Consider the following 7,664-nt stretch of genomic DNA (forward strand, 5'->3'; position numbering starts at 1 on the left):
GCCTTGCGTGTTTTTCCTTGCAAAGGAAACACTAAGAGTACTGCAAATTCACCTGTGAGCTCTCTATTACCATGCCATTGCAACCTTCTAATTTAAATGCACTTACCATGAAATAAAATTTTGATGCTCCAAGGGGGACAAACCCAATATTTTACCCGACACAGAGTTCCATGGCATCGGACCGAAAAAGCCCTTTGACACAAAAAGTTGATTATTTTTCCTCTGCACATTTTTTACATTTATAGACATACATTCAATGCAGCTTGTTCTAATTCTCCTGAATACAGTCTTTTTTTGTGTTTCTCATAAAAATTATGAACATTTTCACACTTTTTATCACTGCTGACACAGAAATTTAAATGTGTTTTTCTTAGCGAAGGAAACACTTAGAATGCTGAAAGTCGATCTGTGAGCTCACTATTACCATGCCATTGCAGCCGCATAGCTTAAATTCACTTACCATGAAATAAAATTTTGAGGCAATAAGGCAGACAATGTCACTTTTTTTAAAAAGCTTCCTTGCCTGTCAAATCTTCTTCACAAGATCTTAAGTGATAAATATATTGGCTAGCATGCTCGGGTTAAGCTGCAGATATGCAAAGTAAAGGTGTACTGGTGTCAACAGATGTCAGTGTCAGAATCAATCTCCAACAGTGGACTGATCAATAAGGCCTCAGACTAGAAATGTCAAGTTTTCAACAAAAAAAAGTTATGTAAATAGGTTAGATACATATGCGGGACACTCCATCAACACCAGTGGTGGGTTCTGAGTTGTACAAACGCCGTCAGAAACACAAAAACTGTATTTTGCCTTGACATGAAAGTGAGTTACTGCCAAAAAGTCATTCTGTTTTCAAAAAGCTGCCTTGCGTGTTTTTCCTTGCAAAGGAAACACTAAGAGTACTGCAAATTCACCTGTGAGCTCTCTATTACCATGCCATTGCAACCTTCTAATTTAAATGCACTTATCATGAAATAAAATTTTGATGCTCCAAGGGGGACGAACCCAAAATTTTACCCGACACAGAGTTCCATGGCATCGGACCGAAAAAGCCCTTTGACACAAAAAGTTGATTTTTTTCCTCTGCACATTTTTAACATTTGTAGATATACATTCAATACAGCTTGCTCTAATTCTCCTGAATACAGTCTTTTTTTGTGTTTCTGATAAATATTATGAACATTTTCACACTTTTTATCACTGCTGACACAGACATTTAAATGTGTTTTTCTTGGAGAAGGAAACACTTAGAATGCTGAAAGTCGATCTGTGAGCTCACTATTACCATGCCATTGCAGCCGCATAGCTTAAATTCACTTACCATGAAATAAAATTTTGAGGCAATAAGGCAGACAATGTCACTTTTTTTAAAGAAAGCTGCCTTGCCTGTCAAATCTTCTTCACAAGATCCCAAGTGATAAATATACTGGCTAGCATGCTCGGGGTAAGCTGCAGATATGCAAAGAAAAGGTGTACTGGTGTCAACAGATGTCGGTGTCAGAATCAGTCTCCAACAGTGGACTGATCAATAAAGCCTCAGACTGGAAATGTCAAGTTTTCAATAAAAAAAAGTTATATAGATAGGTTAGATACATATGCGGGACACTCCATTAACACCAGTGGTGGGTTCTGAGTTGTACAAACGCCGTCAGAAACACAAAAACTGTATTTTGCCTTGACACGAAAGTGAGTTACTTCTTGGCAAAGCGCCATATATGGCGCTTTGCCAAAAAGTCATTCTGTTTTCAAAAAGCTGCCTTGCGTGTTTTTCCTTGCAAAGGAAACACTAAGAGTACTGCAAATTCACCTGTGAGCTCTCTATTACCATGCCATTGCAACCTTCTAATTTAAATGCACTTACCATGAAATAAAATTTTGATGCTCCAAGGGGGACGAACCCAAAATTTTACCCGACACAGAGTTCCATGGCATCGGACCGAAAAAGCCCTTTGACACAAAAAGTTGATTATTTTTCCTCTGCACATTTTTTTACATTTATAGATATACATTCAATGCAGCTTGTTCTAATTCTCCTGAATACAGTCTTTTTTTGTGTTTCTCATAAAAATTATGAACATTTTCACACTTTTTATCACTACTGACACAGACATTGAAATGTGTTTTTCTTAGCGAAGGAAACACTTAGAATGCTGAAAGTCGATCTGTGAGCTCACTATTACCATGCCATTGCAGCCGCATAGCTTAAATTCACTTACCATGAAATAACATTTTGAGGCAATAAGGCAGACAATGTCACATTTTTTAAAAAGTTTCCTTGCCTGTCAAATCTTCTTCACAAGATCTCAAGTGATAAATATATTGGCTAGCATGCTCGGGTTAAGCTGCAGATATGCAAAGAAAAGGTGTTCTGGTGTCAACAGATGTCGGTGTCAGAATCAATCTCCAACAGTGGACTGATCAATAAGGCCTCAGACTGGAAATGTCAAGTTTTCAACAAAAAAAAGTTATGTAAATAGGTTAGATACATATGCGGGACACTCCATCAACACCAGTGGTGGGTTCTGAGTTGTACAAACGCCGTCAGAAACACAAAAACTGTATTTTGCCTTGACATGAAAGTGAGTTACTTCTTGGCAAAGCGCCATATATGGCGCTTTGCCAAAAAGTCATTCTGTTTTCAAAAAGCTGCCTTGCGTGTTTTTCCTTGCAAAGGAAACACTAAGAGTACTGCAATTTCACCTGTGAGCTCTCTATTACCATGCCATTGCAACCTTCTAATTTAAATGCACTTACCATGAAATAAAATTTTGATGCTCCAAGGGGGACGAACCCAAAATTTTACCCGACACAGAGTTCCATGGCATCGGACCGAAAAAGCCCTTTGACACAAAAAGTTGATTTTTTTCCTCTGCACATTTTTAACATTTGTAGATATACATTCAATACAGCTTGCTCTAATTCTCCTGAATACAGTCTTTTTTTGTGTTTCTGATAAATATTATGAACATTTTCACACTTTTTATCACTGCTGACACAGAAATTTAAATGTGTTTTTCTTGGAGAAGGAAACACTTAGAATGCTGAAAATCCATCTGTGAGCTCACTATTACCCTGCTATTGAAGCCGCCTAGTTTAAATTCACTTACCATGAAAGAAAGTTTTGAGGCTGTAAGGCCGACAATGTCACTTTTTTTTAAAGAAAGCTGCCTTGCCTGTCAAATCATCTTCACAAGATCCCAAGTGATAAATATACTGGCTAGCATGCTCGGGGTAAGCTGCAGATATGCAAAGAAAAGGTGTACTGGTGTCAACAGATGTCGGTGTCAGAATCAGTCTCCAACAGTGGACTGATCAATAAAGCCTCAGACTGGAAATGTCAAGTTTTCAATAAAAAAAAGTTATATAGATAGGTTAGATACATATGCGGGACACTCCATTAACACCAGTGGTGGGTTCTGAGTTGTACAAACGCCGTCAGAAACACAAAAACTGTATTTTGCCTTGACATGAAAGTGAGTTACTTCTTGGCAAAGCGCCATATGTGGCGCTTTGCCAAAAAGTCATTCTGTTTTCAAAAAGCTGCCTTGCGTGTTTTTCCTTGCAAAGGAAACACTAAGAGTACTGCAAATTCACCTGTGAGCTCTCTATTACCATGCCATTGCAACCTTCTAATTTAAATGCACTTACCATGAAATAAAATGTTGATGCTCCAAGGGGGACGAACCCAAAATTTTACCCGACACAGAGTTCCATGGCATCGGACCGAAAAAGCCCTTTGACACAAAAAGTTGATTTTTTTCCTCTGCACATTTTTAACATTTGTAGATATACATTCAATACAGCTTGCTCTAATTCTCCTGAATACAGTCTTTTTTTGTGTTTCTGATAAATATTATGAACATTTTCACACTTTTTATCACTGCTGACACAGAAATTTAAATGTGTTTTTCTTGGAGAAGGAAACACTTAGAATGCTGAAAATCCATCTGTGAGCTCACTATTACCATGCTATTGAAGCCGCCTAGTTTAAATTCACTTACCATGAAAGAAAGTTTTGAGGCTGTAAGGCCGACAATGTCACTTTTTTTAAAGAAAGCTGCCTTGCCTGTCAAATCTTCTTCACAAGATCCCAAGTGATAAATATACTGGCTAGCATGCTCGGGGTAAGCTGCAGATATGCAAAGAAAAGGTGTACTGGTGTCAACAGATGTCGGTGTCAGAATCAGTCTCCAACAGTGGACTGATCAATAAAGCCTCAGACTGGAAATGTCAAGTTTTCAATAAAAAAAAGTTATATAGATAGGTTAGATACATATGCGGGACACTCCATTAACACCAGTGGTGGGTTCTGAGTTGTACAAACGCCGTCAGAAACACAAAAACTGTATTTTGCCTTGACATGAAAGTGAGTTACTTCTTGGCAAAGCGCCATATATGGCGCTTTGCCAAAAAGTCGTTCTGTTTTCAAAAAGCTGCCTTGCGTGTTTTTCCTTGCAAAGGAAACACCAACAGGGTAATTCATAGAATTTCGCAGAAAAGTGTCGCAAGCGGCTGGCGCAGAGTGTCCGCGTGCGATTGACTGCGCCAGGCACGTGCGCTAAAACCGATTTCCGCGCACAGCGTATTCATGGATTTCAGGCACCCAAACCAGCCGTGGCGCAGAGTATCGCAGCGACCCTGCAGCAGCGCCAGTAACGCCCCCAAGAACGCCCTCGCGCAAGGAAAAGCCATAAAAATCGCTAAATCATCGCAAAGGGCTGCGCTAACCCTGGACCAGTTTACAGGGCTGCCAAACAAGGAACGCAAAGCGGGTAACGTGCATATCAGGGGTACGCGTGAAGTTATACACGCGATTAGCCAGGGTACGTGTATTACAGGGGTACGCGGGAAGTTTAACACGCGATTGGCCAGGGTACGTGTATTACAGGGGTACGCGGGAAGTTTAACACGCGATTAGCCAGGGTACGTGTATTACAGGGGTACGCGGGAAGTTTAACACGCGATTGGCCAGGGTACGTGTATTACAGGGGTACGCGGGAAGTTTAACACGCGATTAGCCAGGGTACGTGTATTACAGGGGTACGCGGGAAGTTTAACACGCGATTGGCCAGGGTACGTGTATTACAGGGGTATGCGGGAAGTTTAACACGCGAATCGGCTGGGTACGTGTATTACAGGGATGCGATTTGGCCAGGTACGTGTATTACAGGGGTGCGCAGGAATTATCACACGCGATTTGGCTGGGTACGTGTATTACAGGGGTGCGTGGGAATCATCACACGTGATTAGGCTGGGTGGGTCCTCACAGGTGTTCCCTGTACACCCTCCACGGCCCCTGCAAGCAGCCTACAAAACAGGGGACTACCCTGCACACCTGCTCATGTCCCCCTGCACCCCCACCCCCCAGCAGTGCAGGGGCAGCCTCCACCAGGCCCCCACTCATGTCTCCCACCACCCCCACCCTCCCGCCACCAGGGGCAGCCTCCACCAGGCCCCCACTCATGTCCCCCTGCACCCCCACCCCCCAGCAGTGCATGGGCACCCTCCACCAGGCCCCCACCCATGTCTCCCACCACCCCCACCCCCCCGCCACCAGGGGCACTCTCCACCAAGCCCCCACCCATGTCTCCCACCACCCCCACCAGTGCAGGGGCACCCTCCACCAGGCCCCCACCCATGTCTCCCAACACCCCCACCCACCAGCACTGTGGGGCACGTGGCCAGCAGGCAGTCAGGCAGCAGCAGATGGCAGGTGGGAGCGTGCTCAGGGCTCTGGGGGGCAGTAATTTGGCCTCCTGGCCAGGAGCGTGGTCTCTCGTGTGTGAACGCGTGGACAGCCTGATAGGGAGTGAAATCCCACACGTCAGCAAAGGCCCTTAGCGCGTAAACCCGTCAACAGCATATGCGCGCCTATAGTCACCTGCACGTGCAGGAAATTGTTGCGTGACACGTCCCAGTGTCAAAGCGTGTGATTGGTGAAAATGGATCTACACGCAGAAGTGACAAAGTGTGTGATTGGTGAACGTACACGCCGCGTAAGTGACGCTGTACGTGTGGGCCTGTATATAAGGTACATGTAGAACACCATTTCCTTGTACGTGCTTTTCGTGGAGAGCAAGTGGGTGAAATCTGTACTTCTTGTCGTTTCACACGCGATTTACTTCACGGCGTTTCCAGTTCGTATTCCCTGTTACCTCTGACAGCTTTTTCTCTTTTTTCTCTTTTACTGGTTTACCTGGGCCTGTTCCCTCAAACAGTGTCCCCTTCTACTGTTGTCCTGTCTTCTCAGACAGCGTACACATCTTCTTTTGGCGGGGGTTTAGCCAGCCAAACGCGCTCATTTTTCACGCTCTTTTACCTGGCAGACGGTGAGTCACGCATGTATCCAACTTCTGTGCTTGCCCCGTGTGTAGCCTACCCCTTCAGAGGTCATTCTAGGCTGTGTGTGACACGCATACGTTCATTCTTGTGTTACTGGGTGCCACAGCGTAGTGCAGGTTTTTCTTTCTGCACACGTGGTCTAGGAGGGGTTGCGTGCACGTCATCTCCCTTTTTTGGGCCTCCTGTGCGTTGCGTGACCCGTCATCTTTCCCCAGGGGTTACAATCAGCCGTGCTAGAGCACTAGGGTACAATTACCATCTGGTACCCAACCCCTTTGACCCCCAATTGCCCAGGACAATTGTCTACAGCCACTCCCATACGCACATTAATATCAGTGCCATGGCTGGGAGGCGAGGATTCCGTAAGGGTGGCAAAGGTGGAAGAGCCACAAGTGGTGGCCGTGGTGGATCCGGTAGGGGACGTGGTCGTAACTTGCAGGGTGAGCCTGTCCCCCCATGTGTGGAGGACCAGTCAAGGGCACCCATCATCCCCCCCCCCCCCCCCCTCCCGTTGAGGCTGAAGTGGCTGACACCATCCATGCTCAGCCCTTGTTGGACCAGCCCATTGTGGCACCAGACCTGGCTGACTCCATGGCTGACTTCCAGGTCAGCAGGGCTACGACACGTGCGCTGGTGCACGTTGATGCCATCATGCCACGTGGATCTGGGGCAGCAAGGTCATCTGCTGCACCAAGGAGGCAGGGCGGAGTGGCTGCAGGGGCAGCTGCGGCTCCATCCACCCCAGCCCTCACACACCCAGCCAGGACAGTGTCGGTCCTAGTCCATGCTGCTGACATTCCCCCTGACACCATCACACTAGAGCCAATGCCTGCACCAACTCCCATGCTGAGTGTGCAATCCCACACTCCTGATACAGAGTCCACCAGGGCTCCTGCCCCTAGTGTCCAGAGCGGCGCAGGACACTCAGGATCACCACCACCTTCCAAGCGGAAGAGGAAGAGTGCTCGTCCGGCACAGGCTGATGCCCCAGACACGGCTACACAGTCCGGCCCGTCCAGGAAGCCCAGCTTCACGGATGACGAACTGAATGCACTTGTCGAGTATGTGTCCGGACATGACAACGAGATGGTCATTGTTGCAGGATCCAAGACCACACCTGCACAACGCCAGGCACACTGGCAGACCGTTGCGGACATCGTAAGTGCCCTTGGAATCGTGAGGCGCACAGCCAATGATTGCTATAAGCGCTGGAATGACCTAAAGCGCAGGGCAAAGAGTAAGCTGGCCTCAAGTCATGCCGCAACTCTAGTGACTGGAGGTGGGTCTCCAGTAGTAGACATGGAACTCACTCCACATGAGT

Source organism: Ambystoma mexicanum, chromosome 7q (assembly GCF_040938575.1).
Source record: "Ambystoma mexicanum isolate Mex_15411 chromosome 7q, UKY_AmexF1_1, whole genome shotgun sequence".
NCBI classification, from domain to species: Eukaryota; Metazoa; Chordata; class Amphibia; order Caudata; family Ambystomatidae; genus Ambystoma; species Ambystoma mexicanum.